A 26,646-nucleotide genomic window follows, 5' to 3' on the forward strand; every position below is an offset into this window, starting at 1 on the left:
GCCTAGATATGAATTTGAGTATTATAAAAGAAAAAAGATATCTATATAAAAGAGGAAGCACTAGGCTAGAAGTCTGGACATTTTATGTCACTTCCTTAAAATAAATATAGTAACCAAATAAGGGAGAATTGACTCTAGGGACAGGCACCATTTCTCAAGCTTGTGAGAACGTTAATAGATAAAATGACAAAAGTTTATGGAAAATTTACTGTGTGCCAAGACCTACATTAAATGAATTATTCATTTATTCTTTACAACAAACCCATAAGGTAAATTCTCTTATTATCCCCAGTAAACAAAGATAAAACCAAATATTAGAAAGATTAAGTAGCTTGCTCAAGGACTCACCTACTAAGAAAGAAAGCTTCAGTGAGACTCACGAACTCTGATTCACAAACCAATGCTCTTATTCATTATTTTATACCGTTTCCCTATTTATGAAGCTTGGAAAACTGATTGTTCAATTCTATAAAACACCAACCTGTGTTTTAATAACATAAGTGTTCTTTGTTGCCAAGAACAAACAGATACACAGAACCACCACATCTTGGTCAGATGACCAATGGTACTAAAAACAAAAATAATTATCACAAATAAACAAACCAAAAACTGCCTAGGCAATAGAAAATTTAGATCAACTATAGAATACATTCAAATTAACAAATATAAGAAAGGTTCCCATATCTATTATATTCTTTTAAAAAATACCAAGCTACCCAAATCAAATTCTTTGCAGTTATATCCTACTGAGTCATATTTATAATTCAATAAACATGATGAACTCCACTTAGGCACAATGGTTTAAAATTACTGAAACAGAACAATGCAGGGTTGACAGAAGTTATTCTATAACCAAACAGTAGAAGTTCTCAGATAAAATTAAAATTTAAAATTCTTTTGAACAAAATCCATATACAACAATTGTCTACAAATACTGAAGAGTGCCTTCTACCACATGCAAAAAGTAATTGTCAGTTAACACTAGTTCAAGGAATTTCAGAGTAAGCAAAACCTGGCACTTGTTTAAATGACACATATGTTATTGTCCCGACAACTCAAAAAACCCAATTTCACTGTTTGCTTACTACAAGGATGTGCACCTGGCCAGAGTCACCATGCATGGATTTCCTTAATAAATGATGAAGTCGCTCTGCAGGCATGTTACAGCTACTCTGCTGGTTAGGAATGGCCCCTGGCTGGTATGTCTCTCCACTGTAGTGAACCATCTTTGAGAAGGAAAACTCACCAAAGAAATCTATTTTCAGAAAATGTATTTAACTGCATGTAAATTGATACTTTTCCAACCCTCCATAAAATGTCCAAAGATTGTGTTAATTTGCAAACAATACATATTATGTGATAATGATCAACCGCTGGGGGGATAAATAGTGCATTAATCTACATTTTAGTTCAATAAGTTCATCCAGATGCTTAATCATCTTTTGATTAATTATCTTTTTATCATTATAATTTCTGTCATGCTCTATGTATGCTCCATTATTACTCTTTTAATTCTGAAAAGAAATATACTCATTCTCTTTTTTTCTGATAAAAGACAAATCTCTCTGATCACTTCACAGACAACCTATGGAAGTGTGGACCAGGAGGACCACCTACAGCAGGACAGCCTTAGTCTAAAATGGAGGTGGGATGCCAGACTCCTCACTTAGACTATGTACCAAGGGGCCAAGAGTCAGAGCTGCTCTGGAATTAACTACATATCCTTGTTGGTTGGAGGGAAGCACCTGGGGTCAACCTCCATTCCTTTTGTTTTGAATGCTTCTGAAATTTCTCCTGGCATTTCTGAGCCATTTGCCTGATCTATGAATGATAGATCTGGTGGGCAGAAGAGGTCATGCCAAGACATCTAATGGTGCTTTTATCCTCCAGTGCTGATAGAGAGTCACAATATGATTAGGGTTCATAGAAGAAAACAGACCCTGAAGGCCAAACATCTATACATTGAAAATAATGGTCATGGACCCCTCCTGTCTCTTCTGAGGAAGAGTGTGGGTGTGATCCTGTACGTTGGGTGGCATTGGGGAATGCTAGTATTGTGTGATGCTATTCACTTTGAGGGCAGGGTTAGGGCTATATCTTACCTGTTTTCTGCTTGCTTCAGTGGCTACACAGGACCACAAAATCACTCAAGTTTCTGCCACCTTCTTTGATCTCTTAAATTACCCTAACTGCACTATCTGAAAATGGGGTCTTGACATGGTCACCAACTGTCAGGTATAAATTGTTGGTACTCTCCAAAATAAACCCAAATCAATGAGGGGATTCAGAGTTCAATCAGCAACCACTAGTTCACCTATGATAATCACTCCAAAGGGTAATTCCAAATGTTACAAAAATAAAGAATTAGGCTTAAAAATCAAAAGCAGCTATGGTAGGAGTGCAGTGAAGTCCCAAGGTAAGGGAGCCCTATTTTTGGTGTGCTAGAGCAAAGTAAGTAGTAATCTTTGGAAGCCCTAGTGATGTACTTTAAAAAATAATCAGCAACCCAAATTCAGCAGTTTGCCAAGGAGACATTTTAAAAAGGTACAATACATTGCCAGAGAAAACAAGTTTAATAAACACACAATTAAATAATCTAGCTAACATTAGCTGGTCAGGTGGCATCCAGACTACAGAACCATCTCAGAGACTCATCAACCTAAAAACCCACATTCTACTTAGTAAGCTACAAATCTAGGTGCCTAGTTAAAAATTACCTCATAGAATGGTAATGGTTCACAAAACCTTACCAATCTACTCTTTTAGATATTTTTTCTAGATGTTGTACACTATTTCCCTTGGGCCCCCAAATTCCTCATTCAATTCAACTCAACATATAATGCTATTATTTTTACATTTTAAAAAGTAAGAATCCTTGTACCAAAGCTTCATGTCAACACATATATAAGCTGACATGGAGAAGAATTACAATAAACTAAAATTTTCTGAAAAGAATTGAAACAGATAATGTGGGGGCCCACCAGGCCATAAGGGGACCAAGGACAGAGTTCTCCACTGTGAGAATGGTGGATGAGCTTGGTTTCTGGTCCCTGGAGCCGGCGGGTACCTTGACACTTTCCTAACCTTCTAGTTCCCAGCCTTGAAGGACACAACAAGACTCTGGCGCAGGTGTCATGTTCCAAGATAGTTATGAGAACTTCTTGCTCTTTTGATAGCTTAAGGGAGTGCACGAACTTTGAAAAACAACATTGTTTCTAGTTCCCTGCAGTCTTGCTTTAGGCATTAACAGTTTGTATATAAGACAGCTGTTCCTTGAATAAATTTGCCATTTGCCAGCAGAGCACTTGGTCCTCTCCATTCTTTTAATTAAGTCCCTCGCCTCACCTCGTGACCACCCTTGCTGCAGCGGGCTGCGGCAAGATAAGGCTTTAATATCTAAGATGTACAATATATAAAGAACTCCTACAACTCAAAGCAAAAATGCAAATAACTCCACTTGAATAGACATTTCTACGAAGATGACAATGCAAATGGCCATAAGATATATGAAAGTATGTTCAACATCACTAATCATCATCAGGAAAATGCAAATAAAAGCCACAATAACACATTCTCTCGTACCTGTTAGGATGGCTATTATCCAAAAAACAAAACATAACAAGTGTTGATGAGGATGTAGAGAAACTGGAACCATTTACAGCAACGGTGTCCAATCTGCAGCCCATGGGGCCACATGCAGCTCAGGATGGCTGTGAATGCGGCCCAACACAAAATCGTAAATTTGCTTAAAACATTATGAGACCTTTTTGTGATTACATGTAACAATGTCTTTAATGTGTGGCCCAAGACAATTCTTCTTCTTTCAGTGTGGTGCAGAGATGCTAAATGTTTGGACACCCCTGCACACTGTTAGTTAGAATGGTGCAAAATGGTGCATTCATCATAGAAAACAGTATGAAACCTCCTCAAAAAATTGAAAATAGAACTACTGCATGATCCATCAATCTTACTTCTGGATAGATATCCAAAAGAAGTGAGATTGGGACCTCAAAGAGATATCTGAACTCCCATGTTCATTGCAACATTATTCATATTAGCCAAAATATGGAAACAACGTAAATGTCCATCAACAGATGAATGGATAAAGAAAATGTGGTATATACATTCAAGGTACCGTAATATTATTCAGCCTTAAAAAAAAAAGGAAATCCTGGCTCTTTTCATGCCACTGCAATGATGCACACGAATGTCCTGGCTGATGCTCTCAAGAATATCAACAACGCCAAAAACAGAGGCAAATGCCAGGTTCTTATTAGGCTGTGCTCCAATGCCATCATCTGGTTTCTAACTGTGCTAATGAAGCATGATCACATTGATGAACCTGAAACCACTGAGAATCGCAGAGATGAGAAAATTGTTGTGATCCTCATGGGCAGGTTAAACAAATGTGGAGTGATCAGCCACGGATTTGATGAGCAACTCAAAGATCTACAAAAATGGCACAACAACTGGCTCTCTTCCTGTCATTTTGGTTTCATTGTACTGACAACCTAAATGGGCATCTTGAACCATGATGAAACAAGTAAAAAACACACAGGGTAGGGGGAAACCAGGGATTCTTTTTCTAAAGATGTAGTGCATATGTACAAGTAAAGTGCCTCATTGGGGAAAAAAAGGAAGGAAATGCTGACATATGTGGCAATATGGATTAACCTGGAGGACATTATGACAAATGAAATAAACCAGTCACAAGGACAAATATTGCATGGTTCCACTTATATGAAGTATCTAAAAGAGTCAAATGCGTAGAATCAAGAATGGAAGGATGGTTCCTAGGATGTCAGGGGAAGAGGAAACGGAGGGTGCTGTTCAATGGGTATAAAGTTTCAGTTATGCGGCTTCAATAACTTGTACAGATATGTCACACAACACAGTAAAACAATACAATACAATAACAGTACCGTATTGTGCACTTAAAAAATTTAAGAGGATAGATCTCATGTTAAGTGTCTTACCACATCCTTAAAAAAGAGGGAAAGGAAACTTTTAGAAGTAATGCATATTTCTGTTATGCTGATTATGGTGATGTTTTACTGATGTGTACATATGTCTAAAATCATCAAATTATATACATTAAATACATGCAATTATTTTGTATACCAATTATACCTCCATAAAGCTGCTTGGAAACTAAAGAGAACTGGAAAAACCACTGATATGACTTAAATCACTAATCAGATATCAGTGTACATAAATATCCTACAAGTAGATACTCAATCTTCCTTAGAATTGATGGTTAATCTATGTAATCACACAATTCCTTAGAAGCAGAATCTCATAATCCATGTCTTCACCAAACCAGGAAGTTTCTGTGGTGTTGATCTCTCCTGTCATCTGTATCAAGCATTCTAATGCCATTAAGTTTATGCAATTAAGAAGGCTCACCAGCTCTTCCTCTTTCCTTACCCTTCTTCTCTTCCAGCCATTTCTGTGCTAATTAGTAATACTCTAGAAGAAGCTAGGACAGAGAAAAAATAATGCAATGAATTGTTCTCATTAATTTGTGACTGAAGAGTGACTGAAGAGAGGATTCATAAACTGTAGGTTGATTATTATTTGCTTTTGTATGCACATACATATGTATTAGCTATATGGAAATATAAATTTACTCAGTTTTCTTCCCCTTATTACTAGGCTGTTCCATATAATTGCTGTTTGAGTACATCAAAATTTCATATGGCCAAACTAATTATTTGATTCCAAGGTAGTCCAACCTGCAGCCCATGAGCTGCATGTGGCCCAAGATGGCTAAGAATGTGGCCCAACACAAACTCGTAAGAGTATTTAAAACTTTTGTTTTGCTCATTAATTTCTGTTAGTGTTTGTATATTTAATGTGTGGCCCAAGACATCCCTTCTTCCAGTGTGGCACAGAGATGCCAAAAGGTTGGACACTGTAGGTTATGGCTTTGTATCATTCATATATTGACCTTGTACATTATATTCTTCAACGCACTTGATAGTTCTGATGTGTTTTGTTGTAGGGGTTGAGGTTGTGGTTGCTTCCTTAGAATTTTCTGTGCATCATATTATTTATAAATAGGGACAGTTTACTTCTTTCTTACCAGTTTTTATTTTACTTCTTTTTCTTGCCTTACCCATTAACTAGAATCTCTACTACTATTCTGAATAAAAATATTAGTATATGTGCTGCCGAAGCGAGCACTGAATAAAAATAATAAAAATCAGAAACAGATTACAATGTAAAAACTGCCAGTTGTAAATACAGTCACAGGGATGTAAGTAGAGCATTAGGAAAGTAGAAAAATAATAATGATGCCATCATTATTATTTTTTATTTGATGATGTCATCAAATAAAAATGATGACAGTAGACAATCTTTCTTTGCTCCTGATCCCAGGGGGAAAGTATTCAGTCTTTCATCAGTATTGCTTTAGTTGTAGGCTTTTCATCAGTTCCCTTTATCAATTGAGAAAGTTTATTTCTATTCCTAGTGTATTGATAGTTTTCTTAAAAAATCATAAGTGAACATTGAATTTTGTCTCATACTCTTTCTACATCATTAAAGCAACCACATGATGTTTAATTTTTAGTCTGTCTCTATGGTAAGTTACACTGTTTGATTTTTGAATGTTAAACCAACTTTCATTCTTGGGATAAATCCTAGCTGGTCATGATATATATTTAGTTTATATGTATTGCTGGATCTGATTTGTTCATTTTAAATGGATTTTATGTCTACATTTATGACATTTATTTGTAATTTTCTATAATGTCATTCATTGCCTGGTTTTGTTATCAAGAGCTTTTCTGACCTCATAAAATTAGTAAGAAAGTATTTTTTCTCTTTATGTTTTCTAAGGAAGAGTTTATATAATATTATTATTTCTTCCTTAATTATTTGACAGAATTCACCAATGGAATGGCCTAGACTTGAAGTTTGCTTTGTGAGAAAAGTTTTGTTAAAAATTTAATGTTGTTTATAGATATGAGTATTCATATTTTCTAATTCATTCTTATGTGAATTTTGATAAATCATATTTTAAGGAATTATCCATTTCATTAAAGTTGTTGAGTTTACTGGCATAGATTTTTTCATACTGTTTATCCTCTTGGTTTGTAGAATCTGTAGTGATTTCCCTTTCCTTCCTGATGGTGGTAATTTGCATTTGCTCTCTTTTTTCTTGAACAGCCTTGCAAGAGATTAATAATTTTGTTGACTTTTTAAAATCCTACCTTTGGTTTTGTTAATTTTCCTGTTGTTTTAATCTCAATTCACCAATTTATACTTTTAATTTATTATTTCTTTTCTTGTACTTTGGAGTTAATTTGCTCGTTTTTTCTACCTTATTAACAAGAAACTTAAATCATTGATTTGTAAGCCTTTCCTCCATTCTAATATGAGTTTTTTCCTTTTTTATTATTGTTTATTCTATTACAGTTGTTCCAATTTTCCCCCTTTGCCCTCTCCATTCAGCCCACACCCCAGTTTGCACAGTTCACCCCCATCATTGTCCATGTCCATGAGTCATTCATACATGTTCTTTGGTCAATCCCTTCTAATATAAGTTTTAGAAGCTATACCTTTCTTAAGCACTGCTTTAAATACATTCCCAAATTTTGATATATTTTGTTATTTGGTTTTAAATACTTTCTAACTACCCTCATACATGAATTATACCTCAATAACAAAATCATGAAGAATTATCTGGAGATAATTATGCTAAGTGAAATAAGCCAGGTACTGAAAGACAAATACCATCTGATCTCACCTATAAGTGGAACCTAATCAGCAAAACAAACAAGCAAGCAAAATATGACCAGAGACACCAAAATTAAGAACAAACTGAGAGTAATCAGAGGGGAGGTGGAAGAGGATAAAAGGGGGTAAATGGGGAATGGTTGTCAAGGAACATGTATAAAGGACACATGGACAAAACCAAAGAGGGGTAGGATTGAGGGTAGCAAGTGGGGATGGCTGGGGTGGAGGATGGAATGGTGGGGAAAAATGGAGACAACCATAAAAATGATTTTAAAAAGAATCATTTTTGTATGCCTATGAAGGCAAGGTGCATCAGACAACCTGTATGCTTATAATACTTGAATTATTTGATGAAACCAATGTTCTATGGGAAACCTGTACAAGTGTAACCTATGATGGAATAAATATTTAAAATAAAACTTAAAAAGAAAAGTACATCCAAGGTAAGATTACAGAGAAAACATCTCATTCACTGCACAGTGAAGCTGATGCTGCAAACAAGGGAGGCAAAAAGCTCATAGTGTCACAGTGTGGCATCAATGTAGTTCATTTCGTACCAATTCTTTTTAAAGTACAAACTGGTAGAATCTTCACAATACTTTTAAATAAGATTGATACTAACTATAAGAACTTTTATCTGTGGTATCTCTTGACAAAGTAAAGAACTTAAGAAAATTGTCAAACTTAAGGATGGTATATGCTTTTTAACAAAGAACAACTGTTATAAATTTTCTGAACTTCTTTCTGATGACGAGTGGTTAACAGTACTATGCTATGCCTAGCAGATACTTTTGGAAAAAGTACAAACACAATTAATCTGTCCCTTTAAAGTAAAGGTGTTATTTTTAAAACAGAGATTTAAAAGATAAACATATGGAAATGTTTAAATGCATGGAATTTTAAGGATAAACATAAAAATGTTTCCTTTTTTCTTCAAAAAATTGTGTGTCACCTCTAAAAAAGTCTTGTATCATTTTAAGCTTCTTTAAAAACTCTTTCAAACAAAGAATTTTAGTAGAAACTACTTGATAAAAGTGTAACATTATCCAATTAATTTGCGGGAACAATGTAATGACGTGAGCAGAGATAAAACTGGACTAGCTGAAATTCAATAAAAACCTTTGCATAACTAATGAATGAATTAAAAAAAAGTCCCTGAGCATCATGATTTAGTAAGTACAGTCAGTGATACCCTTTTTTGTACATTATTGCTATGAGGTATATATTTCAGCCATCAGATCAATTAAATGCATGCATTTCAAAACAAATAAAAAAAACAAATGAGACTTTCAAATTGCTATAACACAAAGTAAGAAATGAAGATTTTAAAAAATAAAGAAGCATATTTAACCACATTGCTGTCACTGGTGGCAAAACAAAATCTGATGAGGTATACTATCAAAAAGGTTAGAAGTACCTAGTACCTACTGGTTAGGAGTACCAGCTGGGTTTGAGTACTGAATGAACACTAGGATAGATATTTAATCTCTCTGATGATTGATTCCTTTCTCAGAAAAATGCAAATATTAAAAATACAGGCCACATTAAATTACTGTAAAAATCAAATAAGATTAAAATACATATAAAGTACCTAGCTCAGTGGGTAGCCACTTAAATAACTATATATGATAACATTATACAATAAATTGTATTGTTACTATTATATTAACAATCATAATAACTATTGTGTATTGATATTTATTATAACAATATCATATAACTTGTATACTAATCATATAATACAACTCATTTAAAACATTCTAGTAGAGTCATTTCAAAAGTAAAAGAAAAACAGGTAAAACTAATTTTAATAATATATTTTATTGAAGGTATATAACCTTATATCTCCAAAATATTATTCTTTTAGTATGTGACACTGGTCACACATTTCAAGTGATCACTAGCTACATGTAGGTAAGGGCTACCATATTGGCAGATGAAGGTCTAGAATATAATGAACATGTATAATAGCTCTTATTTGAAATTTTTATTACTACTATAATTCTAAAAACACCAGACATCCTCACATTTAAATGCAAATATAAAACATATTACTAAGTCAAATATAATAGTGTTATCATTGCCATGTCTATTCTAGAATCTTGAAAATGGTCTTATTTTTGTTGTTCAAAATCATAAGGAATCCTGTTGACCTTATGAAACTGAATCACAGGCCGTGGGGTCAGTGTATAAATAATCACTTATCTTACAGTTACCGAAAACATGAAATGAATGCTGGAGGAAATGTACATTTAGACTTAGAAATTCAATAAAAAACAGACTCTGTTGAGGTGAACTTTCAAAATAGAGAAAAAGAAAGATAGATATTCAACAATTCAAGCAAGAAGCCATCGGTCAACAACATTTTTATGCTCTAATAAATCCAGAATATGTCCTACCATAAAGAATACCAGTGTGTATACCTTAGAGAGGAGTGATAAAAATAAAAAAATAAATCTAACTTGCAAGTAAAATTATCCAAGTTTAATGCCTTTTAAATGAGCATTAAAAAGAATATTATGGCAAATTTGGCAACAATGTTAACAAATGGGAAATCTGAAAAAAAAATAATATTATGGAAAATATTTAATACCATTTTTCCCATTCATTTTTATTTTAAAATGTTTACTTTTCCTTTAGTGTTGTCGTGCCACCAAATAAGACAGTCACACCTTTAATGAAAAAGACATTTCCCAGATGCAAACAAAACACTTAGTAAGAACTTAACATACTTAACAAATAATTGATAATATATTCATAAATTAATTAATAATTTATTAGTTAACTGAGTAAACATCTAATAAGTCATGTTATTAGCAAGTATGTGAAAAGTATTGGTGAATTTTTAAAATTATTTGTCTACATAATTGATCAGCAACTGAAATGTGATCTTACAAAATACCTTTCTGAGCTTATGGCTATCACAAATGTGATTTATTAGCATTAGCCTCTAATTACCTTTCAAGTCTGTTTGCAAAGAAGTCTGACTTACAAAGACTCACATCCTCAACTTACATTACATAGAGTATAGAACTCTGCAAATTTAATCAAGAATTCTCACAGAGTCATAGTAAGTATAAACATGCTATCATAAAATGGAACTTGGGACACCAACTGATCTTATACCTAAGTTCACTCCTTTTCATAAAAAATAAAATAACTCATTGCACACTGAAATCAATTCATTAATGGTAAAATGGTTCTGATGCTTTTTTGAATTTTCAACTCCTTTCAAAGGTAAAAGCTATACACCCCTCTCCAGAAAAACTCACATACGCAAAAGTTTTTGCATGCAATTTCCATAATGCCTCCTCTGGTTCTCTGATTCTAGGTTAATCTATCACTGGCATACAAACATAAGCCACAGGCAAATATTCCACAGTTCTAGGTGTCACACAAAATAAGGATAAATGCTAAAATAAGGCTAAGTTCAAGAAAACCAGAGGATGGACCTAGTTTTCAAGGCAGCTCTTAAGCAAAGTTGAAGATAAAGCTGCATCCAGGATAAGGACAGGCGTGCCAGGCCCAGGGAAAAGCAAGAGCAATGACCTGGAGAAGGGAGAGGAAAAGGCAAGTGCTGAAGCCTGCCAGCCTTTCCATATGGCTGAAGCAGAGTTCAGAGTGGGGACATCACATGAAGTAAGTCTGGAGGGATGAGCAGAGGCGAGATCACGAAGGGTCTTATACACCTTGCTGGAGTTTTTAGACGTCATCCTGAGAGTCCATTACTGAGCATTAAAGTGACTTAAACTGGGAAGCAAAGAAGGAATTGAGCAGTGGTTCCCAAAGTGTGGTCTACAAAGCTCTGGGGGCTTCCCAAGACCTTGATGGAGGTCAACATTCTTTTCATAATAAGAGTAAAGCATTGTTTACCTTTTCACTCTCATTTTCTTAAAAGTGTAAGGTGGAGTTTTCTGCAGGCTACATATTGAGCAATGGAATCACTGGGGTGATGGCTTGTAGAACATGAGCCTTTGTTATTCTTGTGTTTTAAATTTCTCTCAACAAATTGGAGCTGTCAACAAATTTTAAGAATGCAAAGGTTGCCCAAGACCAAAAAGTTTGAGAACTTCTGAATTAAAGGTTTCACTCCAACTATACTGAATGAAATGGACCTATACTGAACAAAACAGGGAGAGAGAGAAAGAGAGAAATGTTGAAACAGGAGGGTCATTTGCATCACAAGTGAGTGATTACAGTGGCATAGAGTAAGGCTTAAAGTAAAAATAGAAAACAGGAGATGAGTCTCAGATATGTTGAAGAGTCAGAATCAACAGAAGTTGGTAATTAATTACATGTCAGGTATGACGGGGAGGTCAAGAACACTCAGATTCTGGCTTTGTGGAAACCTCACAGATAGAGGCAACTCAGAGGAGTTGTCAGGAGTAGAATGAGGTTAGCTCTGGGTGTGTTTTGCATTTATTTCATCATGTCCAATGCTGATTTAGCTATGTGAGTCTAGAGGGCAACAGGGTCAGCGGCTGGAAATAAACAGTTAAGTACCTTCAGTACCTTCAGCATGTAGGTGGTAACTGAGGTCTTTAAAGGAGATGAGATCATCAACCAGAGAAGGTGGAGCATGAGAAGAGAGCAGGACCTGGCAGAGAACAGAAGTGAGCAGAAGAGGACTCTTTGAAGGAGAAAAACAAGCAGCTCCTTATAAATGTGTAATCAGGAATGTAAGTCAAGAGTGTTTTAGGAAGCAGGCATAAGTCCATGTAAAACACTGTTGAGGGAATGTTTCAGTTCTTGATGAGATGGTGGACCTAACCCAATGCTGACTTCCTTTCTCAAAGTCAACATTGGAGAAACTACAGAAGTGCACAGACAGAAAGTATTACTAACATAAAAACTGAGGAACACCTGGGAAGATCAAAGTCTGTCACAAATCACTAAGGTTAAGTGCAGTCTGGTGCAGTGGGAGAATAGGCTGAGAGAGAGCTTTTAAATTCTACTCTACTGTCCAGCCAACATGGCCACAGAAGATCACAAAAACAGCAGCAATAGCCTGTTTCCATAAAAAATGGCACACATGTATAGGACACTTACCATGAGTAGAGCTTGCAGAACTTCCTCCGGTGAATCAGTGAGTGACTGGTCAGTAAGTAAATGTGAAGGCTTAGGTCATTACTGTCCACTACTGTAGACTTTATAAACACTGTACACTTAAGCTACACTAAATTTATTTTAAAATATTTTTCTCTCCTCAATAACAAATTAACCTTAACTTACCATAACATTGCTACTTTATATATTTTTAATTTTTTTAACTTTTCAACTCTTTTTTAAGGACAGTTAGCTTAAAACACAAACACATTGTACACCTGTACAAGTATTTTACTTCTTTATATCCTTATATTTTAAAAGCTTTTTTGTACTTTTTTATCATTTTTTATTAATGTTCAAATACAGTTGTCTCCATTTTCCCTTACCTCACCTACCCCCACCTCCTGCTCTCAATGCTAGGGTCATCAAAGAACATGTATAAAGGGTCCATGGATAAAACCAAAGTGGGGTAGCATTGTGTGTGGGAGCTTTCTTATATGTTTAAAGTTAAAATTTTTTAACTGTTAAAAATTAAAACATTTTTGTTAAAAGCTAAAACACAAACACACACATTTGCCTAGCCCTACACAAGGCCAGGATCATCAATATTACTGTCTTCCACCTCCATTCTTGTCCCACATTCTTGTTCCGGGTCTTCAGGAGCACATAACATGCATGGACCTGTCATCTAGGATAAAAATGCCTACTTCTGAAATTATGTCCTGAAGGACCCACCTTAAACTGTCCTTGAGGAGGTGTCACTCTTTTCAGAAATATGTCAGGGTAGTTTGCTTGATTTGTTTTCTTTTCTTCATCATAAATTTGTTTGTAAGCAGATAAAGCATCATGGACAGTCCTCTCTATTAATGAAAACCATTTGGTGTTGAGGTCCAAGTTTTCAATTTTTTTATTCTACAAGGAATAATTTATCTTCAAATACTCAATACACAAATTATAAATATTTTTAAAAAAACTTTTATTCTATTACAGTAGTCCCAATTTTCCTCCTTTTCCATCCTCTGCCCATTCCAACCCCCATTCCCATAGTTACTTCCCACACTGTTATCCATATCCATGGGTCATTCATACATGTTCTTTAATTAGTTTGTTGAGGTCTGTAAAGGCTTTTGCTAAACCCTTCACTGTGAATTGTCTTGGGGTTCTTCTTTTCCTTCTCCTGCGGTTTCCTTTCCTCTTGCTTCTTCTTCAGTTCTTATTCTAGTTCCAACAACCCCTCATTAGTCTCTAGGAACTCCTGAATGTCATCCTCTTTCACACCCAAGTTAAAGTTGTTTGCCATCTTAACCACCATCTTATTGGTGTTTGCAACCTTGGAACTATGACATTACTATAGCTACAATGGAGCTGATAGGTATTTTTCAGTTCCATTATAGTCTTATAGGACCACCATCATACATAAAAGTTCATTATTGACCAAAATGTCATTACATAAAACAACCAACCCTGTTCTGTATTATACCCTACCTTTACAGAGAAGGAAAAGTAAAATCAAAGCAACTTGCCTAAGTTGTACTGCTAATAGTCCAAGCATCAGTGCTGAGATTCCTTCCAACAGTTCTTATGAGAAAAAATTAGATAATGAGGGATAGTTCCCTAACTGTGTATCGTTGGACTTTTCCCTGGATCTTTAAATGGCTATTGCTCTGCCCTGGTATTTTCTATGCTGTTTTGTTTGTTACCATTTTTTGTGGGTTTTTTGTTGTTGTTGTTGTTGCTTAAATAACGTCAGGGATGGGAAACTCCTAGCTGGGAGAGCAAATAGATTTTAGAGTGCTTTGTAGGAATATGAAGAGAAAATTTCAGAGAGAACTTGGCTGTTTTAGAGGGAACTTCTTGTTTGCTTCAGAAAGCTGAGGAAAGAAGACTCTGGGAGGACATTAATAGGGGCTGACAACTATTTCTATATGAAAAGGTGAAATCTTGTCCCACTCCTGTGTAAGATGGACCATGAAGTGTTTTAATATGTACTCCTATATAAAAATTACCGGGGTTGCTCTTTTTAAATATGGCAGATTACATTTCAAGTTGATTTTTAAGTTCTTGTCCACTAGCAATTTCATCAACAGAAGCATATATCTCTGAATAAAATGAGAAATACTTATGACCAAGAAGAACAACAGGTAACATCACTGGTAGTTACTGATTTTATTATGTTTTTCTGTTTCTCAGGATATTTTTCTTTTTGTGCAAGCGTTTGTAAGTTAAGATGGCTATTTTTCATTTATTTTTGGTCAAATTCTGAACCTAGCCCTGATGCCAGTATTTAATTCCCAGAGGCTCGGATGTGTACACAGGGAAAATTTCTAAAGATATCTTTCTATCAATTGAGTTATTTACAAAGATAATCTATTAGTATTACAGAGAAACCTATATTGATACCATATTAAAAAACTAGGCATTTGAATGGAAAGACATATTGTCATTCATTTCTAAACAGTGAAAAACCAGAAATATAAACATAATTACAAAAGAAAAATTTTTAGAGTTGTAACATTATTTTATAAATCCTAAATGTTTAATTTTTTAAAAAAAGATTTCCTTTATTTTTAAGGAGAAGGAGAGGGAAAGAGAAAGACATAGATTTATGAGAGAAACATCAATCAGTTGTCTCTCTCATGTGCCCCTACTACAGACCAAACCCGAAACCCATGCACATACTCTGACTGGGAGTCAAACTGGCAACCTTTCAGTTTGTGGGACAACACCTAACCAACTAAGCCATACCGGTCAGGGTTTTAATGGTTAATTTTAACAGTTCCACAAAGGCAAGTTATAACGGATAAGCCAGAAGTCATGACTTGGGCTTGAGGTAGATATTTTAGTACTGTAAGGAGCTCTGTGAAGATTTAATTGAATACAAATTCCAGATTCAACATTAATCAAACAATATAATCAGGACAGCCAGCAATTGTAACTATGTCAACTATACATAGGTAGATATTGGATAGTGAATGTACTAAACTGTCAAACCTGAAAAGCAAGCACCAACTTTTGTTACCTGCTAAGTCATCAAGAAGATTAAATTGTTTGCATCACTGAAAAACTGGGTATTAACTACCAGATAATAGCGTGCATTCTTGGGCATGGTAAAACCATTTAATTAATGATTATTTTATGATCAAATTGCTTTATAGTTTCTCCTAAATGAGGAAAATGTGGCAGTATGGGACCATACTACCAGGTTATGTATGTAGATTTTAGCATAATTGTGGACAGACATCTAAAAATTCCCCATCATTTAGGATGCTATTAGACAAAAGTGGTATAATATGACTGCAGTTCTAAGTGACCATTTAACAACTAAGTGAGAAAGGTGGAATGCTACCATTTCCTACCCAATGCATTGTGACACTGAGGTATTTCCTACTTCACTGGGATAGTAATTTCCACCCATTTTTATTAGACAAGTTCTACCTTGGCATATTAATATAATCTCAGCTTTCATATTTTTAAGAAGCAATATGGACCTCTGATGGTAGTTCTCCTTTCTGATTCTCATCACAGGAAAAACTGATACATGAGGTGTTTCAAGTTGCAATTGCTTGAATGGAATAATCCAAGCTACTTTGTTCGTGACCCTGAGTATAAAAATGTCAAGTACCTGAAGAACTAGACAATTTGAATTTATAATAAGGTTTAGAACTTCAGATTCCATGTAAGCCACTGATCTGCTTATAATTTCAGATGAAAACAGCAAAGAGATTTTAATTTCCGCAAAGAAGAGCACTAAGTGGATCAAATCAACCAGAGAACAAGCCAGGCTGCATCAGTGCAAAGCCTGATCACATAACATTTTTTTAGATTTGTGGTTTGCTCCTTTCAAATTTAAACTACATGTTGACAAAATATTTTCAAGCAAAGATCCTGCTGTGTGTGCTTTAAAGAATGATCTGACACTAGCACTATCCATTTTTATATAAGTAATCAACAGATTAAAAGAATAATTTGCTTCCTTAGGGAACAGTAAGGAAACTCTATGATGGTTTCGCCAGTTAATTTCTTTGCAGATCCTTCTACTTTGATCATTTAGTGTAGGCTGAAATAGATTTTGGAATAATAATATTTCATTCATTTATAAAGCCAGCTTTTCAAGTTTTCAGAGGTTTCTTTGGGAACTGTATGGGTTTCCTTGGAGATATTAAAGAGCATTGAATGCATTTTCCTTCCCTTTCTTCCTTTCTTCCACCATGCCTTTCATCCCTCCATAAACATCCCTGAGTGCTGATAATGAACAAGTCTCTGCTGGACTTGACTAGACTCTAAACACCTTGAGGTACAATGTCTGAATGCCTACAACTTTGCACCAAATGCAGAATGCATTAGGTGCTCTATAAAGGTTTACTAATTATTCACTAATCCAATTTTATCCAGAAAAGACTTTTGAATGTTTATTGTGTGTCACACATTGGGCTTGGGGGTAGCTGGGGCTGGAGTGATGAATAATATACAATTCCTCTTCTCTCAAAGAAACACACCTGGCAAAACAGAAAGACCATAGCAGGTAATTATGAAGCAGTATGGAAGTTCAATGCTAAGACATCCATCAAAAAGTATTTTTTGAACCAATAGTGTAAGTGAAAATGTGAGGTTGGTCCAGAGAATAAAGTGTGTCTTAATGAAAGAAAATTCTATTTTTTTCATTGATCTCAGAGGAAGCAGAAAGTGTGGGGGGAGAGATAGAGGGAGGGGGGGAGAGACAGAGAGAGAGGGAAAGGGAGAGAGAAACACTGATGTGAGAGGGAAATGTTGACTGGCTTCCTTCTTGAATGAGCCCCAACTGGGGATTGAACCTGCAACCTAGGTGTATGTGCACTGACCAGGAACTGAACCCGCAAACCTCTGGTCTACAGGATGAAACTCAAACCAACTAAGCCACACCAGCCAGGGCAAGAAAATCCTTAATAAAACATATATAAGAAAGAGAACTGTCAGGACAGTTATACCTGGCACACACATTTTAAAATCTCCTGATCTGCTTTTAATTTGGTCCCTTTCATAAATATTGACTTCATTTTTTTAAGAGCTTCGTTATGTCTTAGAAGATGGTATAGAATACTAGAATACAAATTCTATCTACAAATAAACTTAAGATATTTCAATCCTTAACTAGCAATAAATATTAAAATTAAAATTCCACCATTTGCTACAAGAAAATGTTTAAAAGGACACTGTGGAGAACACCATGCCAGTAAACCAGAAGCTATCCTAATGCCACACTGCATTAGCAGGGAAATAATAACATTTTACACTACTCTATGGGTGTTAAGCTATAATTTTGCCATTGTGAACAGAAGTAATAGGTAGTGTTGATGGAACAATAGTTTGAATGACTTCCCTAAAATTTATCTGCTATGTATAACAGCTTATTTTAAGAGTATTCAGTATTCAATATAAGGCAGAGCTGGGAAAGGATAAGAACCTATTTTTTAAGTAAAAGGTTAAAAATAGGAGGATGAAAGAAGTAACTTCATTAAGTCATCTACCAAAAAGCTTCGGAAAAACTTTCTAGGAAATTATTTCACCAAATCACCTCCCAGAGTTCAGAGAATTTCTTGGGTAGTCCTATCTATAAAAATGTAAATACAATATCATTACTAAAAATAAAAATTAGCAATGTAATTAATCACGGAAAAATTTGATGTTAGAACTAAGAGAAAGCTGGATCTCCAAGAAAAGTATTTCAGCTGAACTGTTTTTTCCTTTTTCTTTCACTTCTTGTTCTTCCTTTCCTCTTAGGTGACAATAGCAAATAAACACGGTTGTCTAACTATCACCATAATAGTGAGAAGTTCTAACATTTACTGAGCACCTAGGATGTTACAGACAGTACTATATTAAGAGCTTGCTAAAAAAAAGTAAAGATCACAAAGCTACTACATGTTAGTATAAACACTTTTTTTAAGTATTTTTGTTGATTATACTATTACAGTTTTCCCAGTTTTTCCCCTTCTATCCCAATCTGTCCAATCCCCCAGCATTCCCTTCCCCCTTAGCTCATATCCATGGGTTGTACATATAAGTTCTTTATCTCTCCCCATCTATTGTATGCCTACCAATTATGCTTCTTATTCCCTGTACCTTTCCCCCCTATTCCTCCCTTCCCCGCCCCGACTGAACTCCCTCTGTGTGATGTCCATTTCTCTAATTCTGTTACTGTTCTGCTGGTTTGCTTAGTTTTTGTTTTCATTGTTTTTCTTTTCTTTTAAGTTCATTTGTTGATAGTTGTGAGTTTGTTGTCATTTTACTGTTCACATTTTTATCTTTCTTTTCTTAGAGAGGTCCCTTTAATATTTCATAGAACAATGGCTTGGTGATGATGAACTTGAACTTGATCTTATCTGAGAAGCACTTTATCTGCCCTTCCATTCTAAATGACAGCTTTGCTGGATAGAGTAATCTTGGATGTAGGTCCTTGCCTTTCATTACTTCAAATACTTCTTTCCAGCCCCTCTTGCCTGTAAGGTTTCTTCTGAGAAATCAGCTGATAGCCTTATGGACACTCCTTTGTAGGTAACTGTCTCCTTTTCTCTTGCTGCTTTTAGGATTTCTCTTTGTCTTTAATCTTGGGTTACTTGATGATGTGCCTTGGTGTGCTCCTCTTTGGGTCCAATGTCTTTGGGACTCTCTGGGCTTCCTGGACTTCCTATAACTCGATTTCCTTCACCAGATTGGGGAAGTTTTCCTTCATTATTTGTTCAAATAGGTTTTCAATTTCTTGCTGTTGTTCTTCTCCTTCTGGCACCCTTATAATTCAGATATAGGAATGTTTCAGGCTGTCCCAGAGGTTCGCAAGTCTCTCTTCACTTTTTTTTGATTCTTGTTTCTTCCTTTTCTTCTGGATGGATGTTTCTTGCTTTCTTTTGTTCCAAATTGTTTCTTTGAGTCCTGGTTTCTTTCATGTCACTGTTGGTTCCCTGAATATTTTGCTTTATTTTACTTTGGGTATCTCTCATTTGTTTTTTTCATTTTTTGACCAACCTCAGTCAGATCTGTGAGCATTTTGATTACCAGGGCTTTAAATTCTCCATCGGCAAGGTTGGCTATCTCCTCATCACTTAGCTCTCTTTCTGAAGTTTTGCTCTGTTCTTTCATTTAGGACCTAATTCTTTGTCTAGGTACACCTGTTAAGTTGTAAGAGGGCGGGGCCTTAGATATTCACCAGGGCAGGGCAACCCTCTTTGCTGGACTGGGGAACTGCCTGTAGGGGAGTAGCAGAGAGGGAACAATGTGGCTTGCCCACGCAGCTCTAGCCCACTTTCCAACAAACTCTCATGTGAGACGGGGAGTTTCTTCTATCACAGCAACCACTGTAGTCCATAGTCAGCTCTGAGTCTGAGCTTTGCCTATAGCCAGCCCCACCTGCAAGGTCCACACCTCCGCAGGATTTTTCTCAGATGGCCCCGCCCATGCAGCCTGCCACCTCGCCTGGGTTTCTTACCAGTGGTTGTTCTGGTTGACTTTTTCTTTGATTTCTTGGTTGTTGGAGTTCCGTGCAGTTTGATTTTCTGCCACTTCTGGTTGTTTATTGATTTTAGATTGGTTGTTATCCTCCTTTTGGTTGTGTGAAGAAGCAAAGGGTTTCTACCTACACCTCCATCTCGGCCAGAACTTAAAACAAACATTTAAGTTCAGGTCTATGTGTATGTGACATACAAATGTCCTTTGTCAATATGGTAGTCCCCCCTTATCCTCAGTTTCACTTTCCACGGTTTCAGTTATCAGTGGACAACCATTCTGATAATATTAGATGGCATTTTCCAGAAATAAATAATTCATAAGTTTTAAATTGTACACTGTTCTGAGTAACATGATGAAGTCCCACACTGTCCCGCTCCTTCCTGCCAGGACATGAATCATCCCTTTGTCCACTGTCTCCACACTGTCAATGCTTCCCACTGGTTAGTTGCTTAAAAGCTGGCTCAGTTATTAGATTGACTGTCAATGTATCATAGTTCTTGTGTTCCAGAAATACTTGTTTTACTTAAAAAGCCATGCACATAACTTTTATTAGTTTATTGATATAAATGTTCTATTTGTTATCAGTTATTGTTAATCTCTTACTGTGCCTAATCTATAAATTAAACTTTATTGTAGGTATGTAAGTATAGGAAAAACCATATGCACATATAGTGCTCAGTACCATCCATGCTTTCAAGCATCCACTAGGGGTCTTGGAACATATTCCTGTGGATGAATAAGGGGAAACTACTATATCAATAACTGAATACCACCCTTCAAAATCCTGGTTCCAGACACCCCAACCCCACATCCACTTTCTATCCCATCCCCTCCACTATCTGACCTAAACATGTTTTTCCCCTTATTGAGCCCTACGATTTATTGATTGTGCCACTTCCCACCACCCCTCATCTTCTTCATTCCAACTTTCACAGCTTATATTTTATGTTATATCACAGGGCTCAAGCTCAACAATCCTGACATTTTGGGCAGGATAATTCTTTGTGGTACAGGCTGTCCTGTACACTGCAGGCTGCCCAGTAATATCCCTGACCTCTACTCACCTGGGTAGCTTCTATCCACCAGTTGTCAGTAGCTTTTCCTCCAACTAGTTGTGACAACCAAAAAACGTTTCCGGACCTGGCTGGTTGACCTTTTAGATTGAGAAATATTTGAATTCATTTGGGGAGGAGAGTGGGGTACAATATATTTATTCAGTTAGTTTATACTTTTATTTTCTATCTTTCTTTGGTCTTACATAGCCTCCCCTGTAATGGAAAGCTGTGAGCATTTGGAAAGGAATTGAAAGGCTGTCTCTTTCTGTGTGCATACTATAAGAGCTTCTCTGTGCCTCAGTGTAAGGCCTTTCTTCTCTCTGCACCATCATTCAGCAGTGCTTCTGGGATATACAAAAGACTGTTCTCTCATTTCCCAGTAAAAGTACCTTGAGCTAAGCCAGGCTCTGCTGTCTCCTGCACAGCAAGTGCCTATCAAGAGACCGCTAAGTCAGAAAACCAATTTCACTGAAATAATAGCAATAAATCACACATTTGGTAAAGTAGTTATAGTTTTAAGAAACTTAATATGAAGAACATTATAAATCACAGTCTGATCTCCCTTTTTAAGGAAGAAAAGCATTATAAGATAATTTCTTGTCTAGAGCACTAGTTGAGTGATTTTTTTTACTATGATCTGTTTTTGGAGAGGACATTAGGGTGCATCATATTGCCTCCTTTAATAACAAAGCTAAAGCCCTGCCCAGGCCATTCCCTTTCCACAGGCCAATTCTCTGCAGGCTTTTTTTCTTTCTCTCTCATCCAGCTTTCCTGAGATACTACTGATATATGCCATTGTGAAAGTTTAAGATAAGCAATGTAGTGATTATACACATATACTGCAAAATGTCATGTTAAGGTTAGTTAACATATCCATTACTTCACAAAGTTCAATTTCAGTGTGTGGTCAGAACTTTTAAAATCTACTCCCTTAGTAACTTTCAAACATGCAATACAGCATTGTTAACCATAGTCACCAAACTGTACATTATATCCCCAGAAATTATTTATCTATAACTGGAAATCTGTGTCCCTTGACCAGCCTTTCCCAATCCACCACCCACCTCTAGTTCTATCTGGCAAACACCAGTTCTCTGTTTCTATGAGTTTGTTTTTTTCAGATTTTACATATAAGTAAGATCATAACAGTATTTTCCTCTCTGTGTCTGACTTAATCACTTGGCATAATGCCCTCAAGGTTTATCCATGATGTTGCAAGTGATACAGGATTTTCTTCTTTTTATGGATGAATATTATTTCATTGCATATATATGAACTCATTTTCACCTTTTCTCTGCTCTCACCCAAGTCTGGCCTACATCTTATTTTTAATACATATGCAATAGAATAACTATTAAAACTATATATCATTCTCTTTATCAATTTATTCATCAATAGACACTTAAGTTATTTCTATGTTTTGGCTATTATAAATGATGCTTCAATGAATATGGAGGTGCAGATATTGCTTTGAGACTGATTTTATTTCCTTTGGTATGTACTCAGAAGTGGAATTTTTGAGAAACTTCTATACTATTTTCTATAGGTCTGCCAGCCTTTCTGATTGCTTCTGGCCCTTTTCTAGTTCAAACATCCCCCAGACTAAGAAGCCTTTCCTCTCTCCCAGGTCAAGTTTGATGGCCCACCTCTGTACTTCCATAAGCAGCAGCCCATTTGAGGACTCCATTTGAAAATGTCCATTACAACCCCCAAGCATCTTGCTCAATGAGACCTAACTTAACCACTCTATTTTTACTGGCCTCTTGTTAGTTCTCCCTCCTCTGATCTCCATTACCATGGAGATGGTAGCTTATTCTCCTTTGCTCTCATAACATACTACTTCCTAACACATTGTACTTACTCACTCTGTCATTTATTCTTTTCTCTCATCTCACTGGACTGCAAGTATCATGAGCGTAGGGAACCTTGGTATGTTTCACTTACCAATGTATCCTCCGCACCTGGAGCAGGGTAAGGGGCTCACTAAGTACTTGTTCAATGAATCAATTAATTTTACTGTAGTCATCAATTCCCTGGAAGGTATTAACGTATTTCCCAATAGTCTCTGAGTCCTTGAGAACAGGTGCTCTATCTTATTCATCTTCTAATTCCCAAGGTATTCTACATTGCCATTATCACCATCATCATGGTAACAGGAAATACTACTGAATGTAGATTGGCTGCCACTTCTGTGAACTTTTTTTAGTGATATACCATATATATATAATCTTCATTACAAGATAAGTATTATACTATTATCCCACTTGTACGGGTGAGGGAACTGAGTGAAGCTTAGAGAGATAAGGTAACTTGCCCAAGTCATATAGATAGTACACAATGGGGTTGGGGTTCAAGTCCAGGTAGTTTAACTGTAGAACTTCTTTTTAACCATTCTGCAATAAAAGTTAGTTGAAAGAAGTGAATCTCTGTAATCCATATAGCCCAACCTAATTTATTTGGAGGGAAGAGGAAATTAGGGGGACCTTCATTAGGAAGAAGATGCCAATCTTTGCTTTCCATGTCTGAACAATTTCTGAATTCATTTCTTCTTTATCTATGTCTTAGCAACTTACCTTATTCTTCCCCCTTTATTTTTCTCTTCCAGGGCTTTAAGTCATGTCCACTGCTGCCAGACATTATCTTCTCTCCAGCTTCCCTGGTCGAGCCTCTCCAAGACTCAGTGAAGAATTCCTGTCCTCTAGTTTAAGCCATCATGAAAAAAATCACCTCCATAGCCTCTTCATGGTCTTTTCTTTCTAACCTCTAACTTTATGATATCACTCCATAAAAATCAGCTGCTGATCAGTGGTCATCTGCAGTATGTGAGTTTTCTTATCACGATGCCTTTTCTCTGGTGAGAACTCACTTCCATCCCTTCTCTTCTCCACCCTCACCCATTTTATCTACATCTTATCTTTCTTCCTTACATCTACAGGAGCAAAGCTACCTTTGTTCACCAGTCCTTTCAGACTACAGTTATATTTAAAACTCAGAGCATTTTCCTTTTATGAAAACTTTCAGTGAAAAGTCCTTTTCTAATTCTATCCTTTCTTGTATGGGTTTGGTTTGTTTTAGTCTGGCAAATGTGACTCGGCTTTGTATGGAAAACCTACAGAAGCGAAGTGGTGGGCAGGAGCCACACCTTCAAACCGAGTTTTCCCATGGGAATCGGGCCTAGAAAATGCATACAGACTTATGGCTTGTTCTTGCTAAAACTCCATCACCCTGGTCTGAAACAGTAGACGTGTATTGTCTGTCTTCAAAGTAATTCCCAAAGTCTGTGTGAATTTTCCCAAGAACAGAGCTAATCAGCTTGTCGAGATTCCACTCTGCATGTTATTTTCATTTCCTTGATTGTATCTAAAATGTAGACAATAATTTTCTATGTAATAGAAAATAAATCCATCGTTGATGTAACACCAGAGAAAAAGAATAAAAGCTTGTCTAGGCAAGGGTCGAGGTGCTCTCCTCTTGAGAGAGTGGCCGAGACACCCATAGACACTCTCCCCTTGAAAGAATAGCCATGCCGTCCCCTTTTTCTCCACAGGATTGCTGTTTCCTGTATATTTATTCTTGTCTTCAGTCACAACAGGTGGACTTTGCTGGCCGGAGTCTGCCACACTTTCTCCTGTCCTCCAGGATCTTATTTCATTAATTATGTATTTCTCTTTTGTAAAAACTTGCTATATTTAATATTTCCTCTTTCTGCCAGTCTCCTTTATATTTCAAACAATATTCAATAACAACCATGAGTCTCAGTCTGCCTATGCCCTTGAGTTGTTGGCCCATCTCTCATTCCTTTCAATTCAAATTACCCCAATGTGTAGTCAGCATGAATTCTTGTCCATGCTTCCCACCTGCTGATTCTTCTTCAATACTATCAATTTTGTTTAAATCTACTCTTGTACTAAATTCACCCTTTGGAAGGCCACCAGTAACTACTTAAAATTTTGATGGAGTCTTTCTTTAATTTTTACCCTTCTCCATCCTTACATGGAATTTTAACACTTACTGCCACCTCTTGATCTCTCAGCTCTTCTCTTCTTCTTTGGCAAGCTTCTTTGTTGCCTACCTGTTTACCTGTCTTTTTGTTAAATACAAGGCAAGGGATAGTCATAGCTATTGTATGTCCCTTTTCCTCCACTCCATTTACAAGGGAGGGAAGGCTGCCATAGATGCTTTACTGACTACTAACTATGCTGGTAGTTTGGGCCCCACTACTAGCATGGCTCTTTGGTTCTCTCTCCCTTCTATGTAGCAAAAGCAGTAAGATGGTCTGGCTATACCCTGGCTATAACTCCTGAAATACAGCCCAGAAAAGTGATTTTCATTTTGTTTTGCTTCTAGGTTCCTGAAGTTTATCTAGCTTAGGCAGATGGTGTCCTCCACATGGCTGAGTCCGGACCCCTGGAATTCTTTCTGAGATTGGAGCTGAAACTCCCCTCTAGTAAGTATGCTCTGCCTTCCCAAAACTTTGTTTATCACTTGGACTCTGAGGATGAGAATAAATTTGTCAAGGGCATGACCAGGGTATTTCTGGGTGCCCATGTTGAGTCCAATCGTATTTGCACCCCATCATAACACAGATAGGACTATTATTTCTCACTTCTTTGTGTCCCTTCCTCCTCTTTTTCCTCCTCCCTCCCTTTCATTGTGATATTCCCGAGCTTCCAGTCTCCATCTTTTCCTCCAGTGCCTTTCCTTCAGCCAATGCATGTGGCCACTGCCCTCACCTAATATCTCCCAAATCTATAGCTTTAACTCCATCCTTCAGCCAAGTACTAGTTCTGAATTCTTGAACATTTTTGATGAAGTCAAGTTTATGATCTCTCCCCTAAAATCCACTCTCCAGCTAATGTCTATATATATGTTTTTAGTACAATCAAATCCTCCAGTCACCCAGATCTAAAATATGATCTATCTTTGACTTATTTCTTTCCCCCACATCCCATGGGCTGCTAAATTCTCTTCACTCATTTTAATAATGTCTTTCAAATTCACAGTTGTTCTAAATCAATCTCTCAACTATACTTCAAGCTTTTGTTACTTTACCAATGATAATTTATCTCTTTAACTGACTTCTAAACTCCATTATCTCTTTCCAATAAATCCTATACAATGTCACAAGACTGCTCTTCCAAAGCAGCACTGAACCTATCACTCAGCAGGTCAGAATGCCAGTGGGATTTTTGTTACTACTAAGTGAAATTCAAACCAAATCACCTGACATTTAAGCACCCTCCATAGTTTCTAATCAATATACCTCTTCTGGTTTATATTTCATTAATATCCAACTTGAATTCTAAATTGCAACCAAATTGAA

The 26,646-nt window shown here is 36.3% G+C and overlaps 1 protein-coding gene and 1 pseudogene across 2 annotated transcripts in view; one reads left to right on the forward strand and one right to left on the reverse strand.

Annotated features, from left to right (window-relative positions):
- Positions 1–26,646, reverse strand: part of LHFPL3 (LHFPL tetraspan subfamily member 3) — a 609,574-nt gene that overhangs the window by 502,880 nt on the left and 80,048 nt on the right. The gene's annotated exons all lie outside the window — the stretch shown is intronic.
- On the forward strand, positions 4,195–4,589 carry LOC118994432 (40S ribosomal protein S15a-like; annotated as a pseudogene).

This window comes from Sturnira hondurensis, unplaced genomic scaffold (assembly GCF_014824575.4).
Source record: "Sturnira hondurensis isolate 20B ecotype Veracruz unplaced genomic scaffold, ASM1482457v3 Scaffold0009314, whole genome shotgun sequence".
Classification (NCBI taxonomy): Eukaryota; Metazoa; Chordata; class Mammalia; order Chiroptera; family Phyllostomidae; genus Sturnira; species Sturnira hondurensis.